We start from the raw sequence: 15,305 nt of genomic DNA, 5'->3' as shown, positions 1-15,305 counted from the left end.
GTAGGCATTCGGATCTAAGGTGGCCTTCTTTGCCGCACCCGGAACAGGTCCTAGGCTGGCCATCGTATATAATTATGGCACGGCATCCGCCGATCTGTAAGTAGGACGGGACGTGGCTTCGGAGATCTATGGTGACCTGTCGGACCCCGTTGAGGACAGGATACGTCCGAAACTGTGTCCACTTCTCCGCAGTGTGGCCGTGGACTGTGCCGTATGGGCGTAGTGCCGCGACGACTTCCTCAGCTGGAAGTTCGAATGGCAATTCGAAAATGCGTATCGTTCGCATACCTAAGCCTGCGTGGTCGACGGTTACCTCCCCCACATTGCCATCAGCGTGACAGAAGCGTAACCCCTGTTTGGTCTCACGTAGTATGCGTTCGCACGCCGCGTCGTTAATGATCTTCACATAGACCGTGCTGCTCACGATGGACAAATGTATGCCAATAATATCGGTCGCCGGGATCTTCACTTCCTCTCGCAGAAAACGCTCCACCTCGAGTGCTTTGGGTCTGGCATAATCGTTGCAGAAAGTAAATCGGAGTGTTGATTTACGGTAACGGTTCGCCATGGATCGTACAAGGTAAGCCGGCACTTAGGCAACGGCCGTCAGAAAGTAAACAAGGCGAGCTCGCGCGCCGCACGAAGTCAACACGTACGCGTCCGCTCTGTTGCCCTGCCGAAGGCAGACTGCCCACTCAGCTACCGGGGGCGGACCAGCTTCTATATAAAATACTTATATTTTTCACAATAAACATAACTCTTGATGCAGTGTCTATAAATCTTGGTTTTTATGAGAATTAATTTTGAAATCGGGGACTCTATCGCTGACACACTGTAGATTTCCTTTAAGATTCTCCCAGTAAATCTCAATCTGTCTGCTTTTCCTACTATAAATTTTGTGTGTCCATTCCACTTTGGGTCGCTCCAGTTGTTTACTCCAAAGTATTGATGAGGTGTGTTTAGACCTGTGTGCCTTACGGCTAGACGACGTGTGGCTATGCTTGCTACAAACGCAATTAGAGGCATGTGTGTCCCCGTCTGGTATGGGAAGATTCCTGTGCCTTTGAACGGTGGCCCGTGCGTAACCATTCTGAAGCATGCGTGACTGTGCACCGGTGTACGTGCCTACTTGCGTCTCCGTGCGACGACCACGTGAGCCTAGTTATACGAAAAGTCGTACAGGTGTAAAGGCACCTTTATGGTAGGTACTTTTTCGAATGATTGGTTACCATTAGTGTAATCAAAAAGTAATCGGACCTGTTCGCCTGTTTATGCACAGTTCGTTGCATTTATTTGCGTTCATGGTCAAGTAACAATTCCTAGACTAAATATTGGTCCTCGGCAGGTCTTCCGACGCTTGGCCAAAGTCTTCTAGCTCTGCAGCACAATATATACAAGGTGCCCCAAAAGTTCGTTATCATTTTCAAAGGTGCTAATGCGCAAAATAATGTAGGCAGAGAGGTAGACATTGACATACAGGCATGAAATAACATGGCGTTTTACTGAAAACAAAAACGAGTGCAAAAACTGGCCAACAGATGGTAATGGACAGCAACGCGTCAGTTGCGTCGCATGAGTTTCGTGCAGCTGTAAAATGAGCTGCAGTGAAAGAGGGAGTCACAGTATCGGCAAACACAGAGACGTACCTCGAATTTCTTAAATAAAAGAAAAGAGCCGGAGCTGGCGCCATATATGAGCCAGACTCAACACTACACTGAAAAGCATTCCATCGACTCACGGGCAATAATCCGGTATCTTACAGCCCGATACTCCACAACAACCATGCCACACCTGATAACCTGAACAAAGCTGATCACTTTGCATCCTATTTCTCTGACATTCCAATCAGTGATGACCCTTATTTTTATTACTCCCTGTGTAAGGTGGCAGATTTTAGCACCTTACATGAGGTTGGTTCAGAAAATAAGTGACAAAGACCACAGTGACAGCTATAGCCCTTAGGCAGAATAACACTAACAGGAAAGCTAAGGTTCGATTTGAGAACTTTGCATATTATCATTGGGAAGGTGGTTTGGACGGACACAGGAAAGAGCTGTTTTGGGCTGTGGAACAAGCGAGGTGGCCGGAACTTGGCCGCAGCTTCACACGGCGGCTGCTTCGGCGGCAGAGTGGCACCAGTGACCGCAGGGGGCACCGGGTGAGCCTGAGACCAGGAGAGAGAGAGAGAGAGAGAGAGAGAGAGAGAGAGAGAGCGTGCATGCGAGACAGAGACTGCTTCCCGCCGTTGAGGCTATACAAGGGTTGGAACGGGACACAAATACTGCGCGCCCATGAAACGTGGGAGAATAGCGTCAAAAACGCGTAGGGATGAACGTGAGAGAAACTGCAAAGTTTGTTGGCAACAAGAGGCAGGACTCTGGTGTCTGGCGTGGTGCTGGCAGAGACGGAGTGTCTGGTCGGTGAGTGGAGACATAGTTAGGCTTCGAGATATTGCTGGCATTGTGAACAGTGATCCCTCTCCAATTGTTCAGAGTTAGTGCATATGACTCCACAAAAGCAGAATCATTTGTTGCTCTGCCAAGAGAAAACAGATTTGTGCTCACTTGAGGCGTTCGAATGCAACATTAAGTGTTCCTTTGCTGCTGCGATCTTGAGTCTACCAAGTACTCCTGGCATTTGTGTAAGTAGATTGTGTATCGATTCGTGACGGACTCTGCAATTGAGCAACTTATGGTCAGGAGTTCTTGAGACTGAAATTACACCCACGTTTTTAGATAAAGTCCGGATTTCACAGGGGAAAGACGACATCACGCCGGTGCTGGGACGACCGTCGTGATCTTCCCATTGAATTACGGTAATGTTAGCAGAAACCGCTGGCAAAGTAGGGCACTGTAATTGTAAATGAATACGTGTTCCATTAGCTCTTTGCTTGAGCTCGCTGATTCGGTGTACGTCTATGTGGAGCTTCAGTAGAACAAGGACTTGTGTGACCAGTATCAACCAACGTAAGTTAGGGAAAGGGGCGCGATTAGCGATAGACTTTCCATTGTGCCAAAGGTAGGGTGGCTAGTTTAAGAAGTTAATTTGATTAGTGTTGTAACGTCTTAGGTTAGTAATACTGCTCACCGTGTTTTTAATTACTAAATTTATGAATTGATTACATACCATAATTAAATGTATTATTATTTGCGTATGCAGCAAACCACTAACTGAGAATAATAGTTTTATTAACAGAAATTATTATTCAAGATTCATGCAAACAGCATTGGGAGAATTACTCGCGCAGTTGAACAGAGCCAAATTCGGATAGCAATAAAGAGGGAAGGATGTTTCATACACATTATACTCTGTACGTTGCATCTGTTTCCTACCATCCACAAACGAACTAACGCTGCTGTCCCACCCCTAGCTCCCATCTTCCAGTACTTGGGCAACATATCACATTTAGAATTAAACACACCAATCACAGCACATTACATAAAACGTGTACTTCACAGAAAACGCAACACATCCGCTGGTCATGACACATGACTTGTTGCCACCTTCAGGAATTCCCCTTCTCTCTCATCACCCTTTATACCAATATCCTCTCTACAGGTTATTACCTGAGCTTTGCGAAACCTCCCAAAGCCTACTTTCCCTCAGACACCATAAAGCCCCTATGACGGCACCTCTTGTCACCCTATCTGCCTCACTTCATTGTTCAGCAAAGACTTCGAATCCAGTCTCTCTCAGTGCATCCATCAACAGCTGAAACAACACCACTTCTTCCAATTAGCCAATGTCGCCTCTGTGCCAGTTTTTCCTATCCCATCAACTCAGTTTCAATAAATTTGCTAGTTTTGTGTCCCTTAAGCTAGAGAAAGCCTATGACCGTGCATGACATTCTAGTCTCCTTGTCTCCTTGTCTCATTGTCTGGGAAACAATTGGTTGAAGCTGCGTTGAGATAAGATATAGAGTGTGTGTAGTTGTATGGATGGAGGGATTTCTTTGTGAAGGTGTGGCAGCATTCCAGGGTTGGCGATCAGAGGTGAGAAAGTGGTGTTTTCAGACTCCAGAAATAGCCATTAACTATGTCTGTCTTAGTGCATCCTCCCTATCTTATCTCCCATCCTTTGTTGCTATTAAAAGTACCATTTCCCATACCTCCCATACCACTGCAGGAGTACCTCAAGGTTCCGTCCTCTCTCCTCTACTGTATCTTCTCTACTTTATCTCCTCTACACCGCTGATACGCCGAAACCACTCCCACTAGTCCACCTCCTTCAGTAAGCTGATGGCACCACTTTACTTGCTATCTACCCTACACTCCAGAACTCTCAAACATCCTTCCATATCCACTTCAATCAGTTTACCACCCGGTGTAACCAATGGTTCCTCAAGATCAACCCCTCCTAAACCTGCACAATAATTACAGGATGAGCTACCCACACCTTCTGTCTCCATGACTTTTAATTTACCATTTATGACCATCCTATCCAGTTAACTTACACACTTAAGTATCTGACTATCCCTTGACCAGCAAGTATCGTGGAAACTGCACCTACTAACCATCCAGAATAAAGCTAGTAATAGAGCGTACTTGGGGATTAGCTTATTATTCTCCATACCAACAGCGTCCTGATCTCACCCATCCTATGTTATACCGTTGCTGTCTAGGTATCAATACCACCAAAGTTCTATAATTCCCTCCAGATCCTCGTCTGCCATGCGCTCCATCTCGCTATTCTGAACCGTTTACCTTCTCCCACATGGGTCCTCTACCGTCTTATCCAATTCCCACTGCTCATCACCCACACTGAATACCTGCACATCTCCTGTACTATCTATACACTAGATTCTGAAAACACCACTTTCTCACCTCTGATCGCCAACCCTGGAATGCTGCCACACCTTCACAAAGAAATCCCTCCATCCATACAACTACACACACTCTATATCGTATCTCAACGCAGCTTCAACCAATTGTGTTTCCCAGACAATGAGATGTGCCCTAATATTGACCCCTTCTACCAAGTTTATCCCTTCTGCACCCACCCCATTCCACATCAGGGCTCATCTCTTCTTTTCACTCTCTTTCCACTTCACTCTCGTCCTTATTGTACCACTATCCTCCGCACACACAATTACTCCTCCTGATTCTGTATTCTCCCATCTGTCTGTGTTCCCACTATCTGCATCACCTCATACCTATCATCACCTAACACACCCATATCTCTTCAACTCCCCCAACCACTATGGAACACATTCTCTCCTCCCAGAACACTTTTTCACCCAGTGCAGCTCTTTCAGATACTAAGTGATAAGTGAAGCGGCAGTGCTTCAGTGTTTGTTTCTAGAAGAATACCATCTCTTCCCAGCTGTGTTTTTTATGCGGTATATATTTTTCGTCCGTTTAGCTGCCCATCATTAATCTTTTTAACTTAATACGTAAACAGTCCTCATATTTTTATTCTTCTGCCACCTTCGTTATCTCTTTATTAATACTCTTGGCTGAAGAGCGGAGTTACTGTACTGCTGACAACCACGCCCCACCCTACCCCCTCCCCTCCACGCATATGGGGTACGGAGGACGAAATAACAATAAAGAAAAAAAAAGAGAGGGAGCAAAATACGCCAGCGATTGTGGCACGTTGACTTTACCAGAAAAGGCATTGTTAGTGAAATTATACTATCAGAGTGCAAAATCAGCTACTGCAAATGTAGGATCCTAACGCCATAAGAAGGGTATTCAAACGGTCAAAGGTCCTGTGACAAGCATCGCTGTGAAGAAAAGGATCACGATTTTGAGTCCACGGGTTGTTTAGACTATCAGTCCCGTTGTGGGCGACCAGCCGTAAGTGTTAGTACTGCTCGGACGGTTCAGGTAGAAAAGAAAACTTTAGTGAGTTCATGTCCACAAGGTGAAGCCAGTGCTCCTGAAGTCGCAAATCACATCGGCATTCCAGGCACCACTGTTTAGAGAGCACCATGATGTACACTCCAATGCTATCCGTACAGAATTCAGCGTCATCGTGAACTATCGGTCACTGATTTTTTGACGTGGAATGCGTCTTTAGTGTAGATATTTCAAAAGATGGGGAAAGATGCCGATTGGCTATGTAGCATGTTGCGGAAGCCCATTTCACACTTCTAGGCACTGTCAGTAGTGTATCAAAATTGTGCAAATGAGATTTACGTAAAAACCAAATATCAAAAGTAATCTTAAATGGAGAAAAATTCATTCATTCATTTTACTTCCGTGCCCGATCAGCATTTTCAAACAATAGCATCTGTGATAGCTTTGTCATTTTCTTCGTAAACGTATTGTGCACGGGTTGTCCAGGAGGGCGCATACAAGTAGGTGGCTTGGATCTTCTTTAGTTCCGCAGTCGCAAGAGGTGTCTGCGCTCGCTGGAAGGATTTCCCATTTCTTCAGGTTGGTCTTGCATCGGGGGACGCCCACTATTAGGCGGTTGAGGGACCTCCATACAGGGTGTTGTAGGTTTACACCAAGAGCTCGTTCTTACGGACACGCTGCACGAACGCAGTGTTGGGTTTTATCCCTTTCAGACGTGAATTTTTTCTGGAGGAAGAAAAATTGTTCTTTTTGTGGTAATGTTCTTAAGCGATTTTTTAACTATTTGAAATGCAAGATTTATACAACAATATGTACCCGTTTTTAAAACATACTTTGTTCACTTACAGACTAAAGTGAATAATTACGAAATATCCTCTATTGTAATAAACAGTAAAATGATCATTCAATAATTACCATGCAAAATAACAATAATAATGTTAAATTATACTGTAGAATATAGCGAACCAACCACATCCGTGTTTTCTGGTGGTCACGAGCTGCTGCGCTGCTGCACGGACTTGCTGATGTTTTCATAGTGGTGCCCAACAGTTGGCAGCGCTTAAGCATGATGAAGAGGTTGAACATTTGCAAATGTGTACCTCAGGTTTCCATTGGCAAAAAGTACTTGTGTTGCCGCTGAGACACAATAAAACTTTAATGCACACAATTGTAGCCAGAGGGTCAGAAAGGGTTATGAGATCGTAAGAAGAATGGGTAATTGGAAATGGTCGAAATGTATCTTCAACATCTTTGAGATAAGGTGGAATACAAGAATAGCGTGACACTTATGCTTAAGGAAAAAGTCTAGAAGAAATGAATAAACAACGGAAAGAACAACTGCAATGGAATTTTGGACTCAGCGAGATGAGAAACGGAACGTGCTGCCAGATGATCAGATGAACGCCATGCTAGACACTGGCGCAGTAAGTTGATGGTAAAAACATCTGACTTAAACGAAAGAGGAAAAGCTCAGAACAGCCGTCATAATGGCTGTTGCGGTGGTTAGTTGATCTACTAACTACGTATACAAATAAATAAAGTGAAGGTATTTTTTATGAGGCATTAAAATCTCATAGCCGAAAAAAAACGAAAATTATTGGACTACATAAGCATTCTTCCACTTCAGTAGGCAATAGAGGAGTGGTTCCCAACTTGAGGGCTAATTACCCCCTGGAAGGTAAAATGTAAATTTCCTAGGGGTAAAAACAAAAGGTTTTAACTATAAGCTGGCCACAAAATTAAATTATTTTTAACGGATCATTACTACCTATTTCATCTCTGTTTCGTAATACTGTGATAATAATTACGTAAGTTATCAGTAATTAATTTTATTCCGGATACTATCATTAAGGCTTGACAGATTGTGGTGGAGGTTACAGTTTGTGAAATGAATGATCAACATTTCCCTCGCAATGCCCATCCACTATACACATACGTTGTACCATGCAGATGTGACAGGAAAATTGAGACGTAAGCATCACATCTGTTTAAATATCTCATCAAAATGCCTCCTCCGACTTTTATGTGGTTCTCAAAGAGGATTAGAAACTGCATAGTGATTCACTTCGCAACGTAAGAACACTGAGGTGAAAAAAGTCATGGGGATACCTCCCAATACTGTGTCGGACTTCCTTTTGCCTGGCACTGTGCAGAAACTCGACTTGGCATGGACTCAACAACTCTTTGGAAGACTCCTGAGGAAATATTCAGCCATTCTGCATCTGTAGCTGTCTAAAATTGCAAAAGCGTTGCCGGTGCAGGGTTGTGTGCTCGAAATGACCTCTTGATTATATCCGTAAATTTTCTATGGGATTCATGTCGGACGACCTCATTAGCTAAACCATTCGCTCTAAATGCCATAACGTTCTTCAAAGCACTAGCGAACAATTGTGGCGTGGTGGCAGGGCGCATTGTAGTCCATAAAAATCCACTTTTATTTGGGAACATCAAGTCCTTGAATGGCTGCAGATGGTCTCCAAGTAGTGTAACATAGCCATTTCCAGTCAATGTTCGATTCAGTTGGACCAGAGGACCAAGTCAATTCCATGTAAACACAGCTCATGGAGCCATCACAAAACTGCACAGTTCCTTGCTGATAGTTTGAGTCCAAGGCTTCGTGGCGACTGAGCCATACACGAACCCTACCATCGGTTACGACCAACTGAAATCGGTGCTCATCTGACCAGTCCACGGTTTCCAGTCGTCTAGGGTCCAACCGATATTTTACGACCCTATGAGAGGAACTGCGGGTAATGTTGTGCTGTTAGCAAAGGCGCTTGCGTCGGTCGTCTGTTGCCATAACCTATTAACGCCACTTTCGCCGCACTATCCTAACGTATACGTGTGTCGTACGCCCCACATTGATTTCTGCGGTTATTTCACGCAGCGTAGCTTGTCTGTTAGCACTGGCAACACTACGCAAACGCCGCTGCTCTCGGTCGTTAAGTGAAGACCGCCGGCTGCTGCGATTTGAGTGGTGATAGGTAAAGCCTGAAATGTGGTAATCTCGTCGCACTCTTGACACTGGGGATCTCGAAATACTGAATTCCCCAACGATTCCCGAAATGGAAGGGTTTATGGGTCTAGCTCCAACTATCATTTAGCGTTCAAAGTCTGTAAATTCCTGTAGTGAGGCCCTAATCGTGTCGCAAACTGTTTCATATGAATCACCTGGGTACAAATGACAGCTCCGAAAATGCACTGCTCTTTTGTGCATTGTGTACGCGATACTACTGCCATCTGTAGAGGTGCATATCGCTTTCCCACGACTTTTGTCACCTCAGCGTATGTAAGGACTACTATATTTCCTGCTGTTGCTATTATTGTTATTATTATCATTAGGGGTAGTGCTCAGACGCAAAGCATTGTCAATCTGAAGTCTTCCAATTTCTGGAAGTTCAGAAGTAAGGAGTCTAGCAATCAAATGATTTACAGATGGTTCAGATGGCTCTAAGCACTATGAGACTTAACATCTGAGGTCATCAGTCCCCTAGGCTTAGAAATAATTAAACCTAACTAACCTAAGGATATCACACGCAACCATACCCGAGGCATGATTCGAACCTGCGACAGTGGCAGCAGCGCGGATCCGGACTGAAGCGCCTAGAACCGCTCGGCCAAAGCGGCCGGTCAAGTGATTTACAAACAGTAGGCTTAAGTACAGTGCACACTTATTAATTCCATTGGCTTTTTATGGGAATGTATGATGCAAGTGAAACAAGTGTCGTTAGGGAGAGCGATGGTACAAAGTAATCATTTCTTATAACAGGTGTCCGTCCTCATTGCGGATGGTTAGCCTTCTGCTCTGAAGGTTTGTAGGTAACATTCAATATGCACTCAGAATTGCTTCATCATCGTATGAAAATGATTTTTAAAAATAAGCAGTACTTTACCGATTGCCTCTTCGTGGGTTTTGAGGATAGTCGTCTTTGAAAATTTAAAACTTGATATTATGTGTTTGGCTTAAAATGTTCTGTGGGATGTCTATTTTATTGTAGTGTTCATTACAATTTGCCAGTAAGTCCGTTATCGAGTTACAAGGCGAATTTGTGAAAAAATGTCCCCGACAACCGTTCATAGTGGGAAAAAAATAATGGAAGTCTGATTTCATCGACGCCCTAACAGGCACCGAGGGAGATGATGCAGCGCTTAGCACACTGGACTCGCATTCGGGACGACGACGTTTCAAACCCGTGTCCGGCCATTCTGACTAAGGCTTTCCATCATTTTCCTAAATCGCTTCGGGCAAATGCCGTGATGGTTCCTTTGAAAGGAACCCTAAGTCGATGGAACCGATGACCTCGCTGTTTGGTCTCCTCCGCCAAACCAGCCAACCAACCAAACTAATAGCCTTTATGGAAATTACAAACATGCTCAGGCTTGGGATTAGACCAGCCTGTCACAACTTCTGCACAATAACTGACAGAAAGTGTATCGAGCGAGCAGAGCAGCAGATTTAAGGGGCTTGCAAAGAGTCCGGCAGGACCACCGTGGCCACAAAGACGATGGAGGAGGACCTCCTTTGGGATTTGGTAGGATTTCTGTGTGCTTTAGGGATCGCTGACCAGAGGTATGTTTAACTGAACTACAAAAAATTTTAACCCTATATTTTAAACTCTTTTGCTCGAAACCGTAATTTTGAAGTTGGCGAGAAGCATAACCTGCGAACGGTACATATGATTCTGAACGATATTTGATGCCGTCATTCTAAGTTGAATTCTCTATCAGAGTACGTAGCCGTTTTGCTACATCTTCAAAAGTCTATTTCCTGTACACGCTTTTGTCTCGATTTTTGTTTTGTTCTTTTGGGCGAAGAAAATGACATTCGTTTCAACACGTCACCATTTTGTTAGGATTTAATATTATTCAATTATCTTATGTCTGATGATAGAAAATATATTGCAAACGACTCAAACAAAATTATTTTGCTACACATCTAGTGGGAGGGTTTCGGGAATTCCGGATGACGACCAAAGTTCCGACTGCAAGGCATCGTCCCACCCGGTGCAGCGGCTGTAGGGAGCATCCGATGTGGACACAAAATTGAATTCTTAAGGCAAAAGTGGAAGGAATGAAACTATATCATCTGATTTAGCGTTACTTTTTATTTTACCTGAAAAATCACGAGAACCACCGGTTATTCATCCATTAAAAGAAGACTACCCCCTTAATAAGACCCCTACAGAAACAACTATAATTTATGACTTGTCATTTTATAAACATTAATTGGGTTATGATGTTGTTGATGGTGATGATCATGATAATGATGATGATAGGAGGAGGGGACGGAGTACTAGGTAATATTCTATTATATTTGTGGATAATGGTCTCAGAGAGGCTGGGAACCGCTGCACTAGATTAATTGGAGCTGTGCTGTGACGCGTGACTGAGGGTTCTGTAGCAGGAACAAATTTGTAATTAGCGCAGTAAAGAAGTTAATCTGCCGAGAAATAAAGAGTGCAAAGGCCAGGTGAGGTGACGGTCACTGAGATGGAAGCATATCTTCTTGGCAGATCTCAGACGGTAGATTGGAAAGTTTGCCTCCTACAGCTGCTGCGATCGATGGGAAGGAAATGAAGTTAGGCGGTTCTTGTGCCGCGAAGTTTCCGCCAGACGCTGGCTGGATATACAGGCAGGTCCCGTCGGAGACTGACCATCGGGGACAGAAAGTTACCAGCACCTGCTGCGGGCCTTTCATTCGTTAATGAGAAACTTTCCCAGAGTAAAGCAACTCTGCGAGCGGTGGAGTGGCAAGGGGAACAGAAAAGGGGGGGGGGGGGGCGGAGATGATATAAGCGAAGAGAAATTCATTTCATTTTCCCTGTCTTCTGGCGCATTTCTCCTTTTTGCCTCACAAGGGGACCATCAGATCCGTTAATTACGGATTTTGATGAGACGGGTGTGTTGCAGAGGGGTCTGTTCTGAGTACCTGGCTAGCAGCTTCTCAAGCGATGGCAACTAGTTTCCGAGAAAATCAATGTTGAAGTCTTAAGCATTCTCCCTATACAAGTCACGTTAATTATATTTGTGTCGACTACGCGATCGTAGCGAAGAGGCGAAGGTTAGTAACTACCAGGCTGGCGGCACACGCTCAAATCCTGCCTATGTACTTCTTTTTTTCAATGTCATCGTACAGTGTGTCATCAGATAGTGCGGGAGTGTGCTGAAAAGTAATGCTACCAAATTTTTTATGTGAAAACTCTGAAACCTTTTTAATTAAAACGAACGTTATTAACAGTCTACATCTTTACTCTTGATGTCCACATGCTGATTTTGCAACACAATCACCCTGGTGACGAACATATCTCTCCTAACGAGAGAATAGCTTGTCGATACCGCCTCTGTAGAATGTTTGACTTTGTTGATAGAGCCACAATCTCACCTCTGCTTGCACCCTTTCCTCACAATCAAAGCGAAGTCCTCGAAGATGTTGTTTAAGTTTTGGAAAGAGATGAAAATCATATGGGGCCCAAATCAGGACTGTATGGAGGAGGATGGTCGATGACAGGTGATCCCAAGCGTCCGGACTACTGCAGGTGTCGCCGAGCTCGTGTGTGGCCCGACATGCCGAAGGAGCGGACGCTCCACGTGTGGACGGACTCTTCGAATTCGAAACTCGATTGCAGCACGCTGTTACCCACGTGCCGACATAGTTATGTTACACACCGCCATGCTGTACGCTACAATTCCGAGCCCTCCAGCGGCAGAGCGCTGCAAATACTTATCGTGAAGAATGAAGACGTAGATTCTTAATAGCGTTCGTTTTATTTAAAAATTTCTGAAGGTTTTCATACAAAAAATTGAGTCAGTACTTTCCAGCACGCCCTCGTATACATCATGCGAATAGTTAAGCAATCTTTCGCTGTATCAGTTGGCATTAGTTAGTTTGCGTTTATTGAGCTCATCACACTCCACTGCTTATGATGGACTCCTTTTGCCTTCCTTCGGTAGAAACGCTTGCTTTTTCCATTTAACTGCTCTATTTTGACACGTACATTATACTGACGTTGCGAGCAACTGATACTGTGGTTAAATGCCAGCTAGCAGTTTACAGGGCCTGGTAATTTCATTATGATCCGTGAACGAGACGGGGCAACATGAGGAGAGGTCGTGTCTAGGACACACGGGTAACTGACATTCTCCAAATACTTTGATCTTTAAATACGAACCGCAGATGTGGTACACATTTGAAAAAAAAGGTGCTGTAATGGTTGATTTATTAAGGAAATTACTACGGCGAAAATGACTATTTTTCCGGGGGAATCGTGACCGTACATTCCCTGGTTGAGTCGAGGGAGGGGACCAAACAGCGAGGTCATCGGTCCCATCGGATTGGGGAAGGAAGCCGGCCGTGCCCTTTCAAAGGAACCATCCCGGCACTTGCCTAAAGCCATTTAAAGAAATCACAGAAAACCTAAATCAGGATGGTCGAACGCGGGTTTGAACCGTCACCCTTCAGAAAGCGAGTCCAATATCCTAACCACTGCGCCACCTCGCTCGGTCTGGATGCTGGCATTTGAGCGAGGATGTAGATGACCAATTTTTAGAATAACACAGGCAGGGAATAACCACTGTCCAAGAAAACTAATTGTGTACAAACGTCGTAGATTTAAAGGACATTTTACCTAATCTCCGAAGAACGCCAATGTAAGCTAATGCAGATTACCATTGAAGTGCGTTAACTTCACCCACTGACATTTTTTTACTTTCCAATAAAAAATAAACGCCGGAGCAGACTCAAAACACGGTTTGCTGATAATTTCGCGAAGTATTTAGAAAATTTTACTAACGGTTCCAAAACCACAGATAATGACAGAGTGGGTTGCAAGGTCCTATGTCCAAGCACAGGACACAAGGAACCGATTTCTAGTTTTGCTGCAGACTCCGCAGCTGTACACACAGAACCTGACATTAAGAAACGCTTTTGATTTTAACGGATCGTAGAAGCTTATTCCTAGATATGCAGACGCCAGACCTTTCAAAGAAAACTGATACATAGGTAATGGTCATCATGGAAGCTACCAAGCGTAACGATAATCCGGAAAGATGGTAAAACCTGTATGTGGATGAAGGATACGCTAACATTACATATAACGCAACGGTCGCTGACTTAACCAAATTGACGTTCAAATTGGCACCTTGAAAAACATCTTGTTACCGCCGTCAGACCAGAGGGCTACATTATATAGAAGAACAAGGTGCCAATGAGAAGAGGAATGAAAATATCGATACACATGTATAAGAAAAGTATTGTCCCCTAAATAGAGAGACGTACACTTTGGTTAACTGATGAACTAAAACAGTTCATGAGTCTCAGAGACGTTGCACATCGGGCATATGAAATACGACTTGCACCAGAAAATCGTATTTGCTTAGAAGCAGAAGCGCAACAAAGGAAGTCAAGCTGCGAGAAACGCTAAACTCAGACATGTCAATATATTAACCGACAACAGACGTAGAGCAACTGTCCTATAGAAAAATTTGCTTTATCTTGGTATAGGCAAAGTAAAAGCTGAAGCTTATCCCACTGTTCCAACCGAAGTACTGAACTGGTATTTCACATTACCTACAGCAACAATTGAAGCAGAAACAAAACCGACTCATTGATTACTTCATGGTGTAAACGACTGTAGCCACAAAAAAATTCTATCTAAAGGATGTCACTCGCAATGCCGTCCAAAAAGCCATCTTCTGTATCAGAACATTATCTACTGGACACGAAGGCATCACAGTTTAAATGATAACGTTTCTAACTGACCTTCTACTGACCAGTAAAGTAGATACCTCCAACCACTCCTCAGCCATAAGTATTTTCCCTGAGGCTTAGAAACAGGGATCAGTTAATCCACTACCTAAGAAGGACGTTATCGGAGCACCCTCTAATTACCGACCTATCTGCACTCTTCCTGCAATTTTCAAGGCCTTAGAATGTATTATCCACGACCAGCTAACAAATTACCTAACCACAAACTATCTTCTAGACGAATAGCAATTAGGTTTCCGTAAACATCGCAGTGCAACTCCTGCTTTAACAAGGCAACAGATGATCTGAAACTTGCCATGGATGCGTAAGAGACGACTATCGTGTGCTTGCTAGGCCACAGAAAAACATCTGATACTGTCGACTTCGACATTTTACTTGCCAAACTTAGCAGCCTAAATTTCTCGCCAAGTGCAGTGCAATGGTTTCTCTCATGCCTCACGTCTCGCTAGTAGTAAGTCTTCTCCGGGACCGTAAAGTCTAAATGGAGTCATGGAGTCATGTAGTATCAGGCGTCCCCCAGGGTTCGGAGTTGGTCCTGTACTATTTTTTCTGTATGTTAATCATGTGCCATCAGTTTTGTCCCACTGCAAGCACCACATGTATCACGACCATCAATTCTATCTAAGTGCAAAACCAATGAGCGTGAAGACAGCTACTGAGAATTTCATGCTAACCTATGTGCGTTAAATAATGAGCACAGAATACAGGTTCAATGCTCAACCCATCGAAAAACAAGCGAT

Source organism: Schistocerca piceifrons, chromosome 7 (genome assembly GCF_021461385.2).
Source record: "Schistocerca piceifrons isolate TAMUIC-IGC-003096 chromosome 7, iqSchPice1.1, whole genome shotgun sequence".
Classification (NCBI taxonomy): Eukaryota; Metazoa; Arthropoda; class Insecta; order Orthoptera; family Acrididae; genus Schistocerca; species Schistocerca piceifrons.
This window is presented reverse-complemented; position numbering follows the sequence as displayed.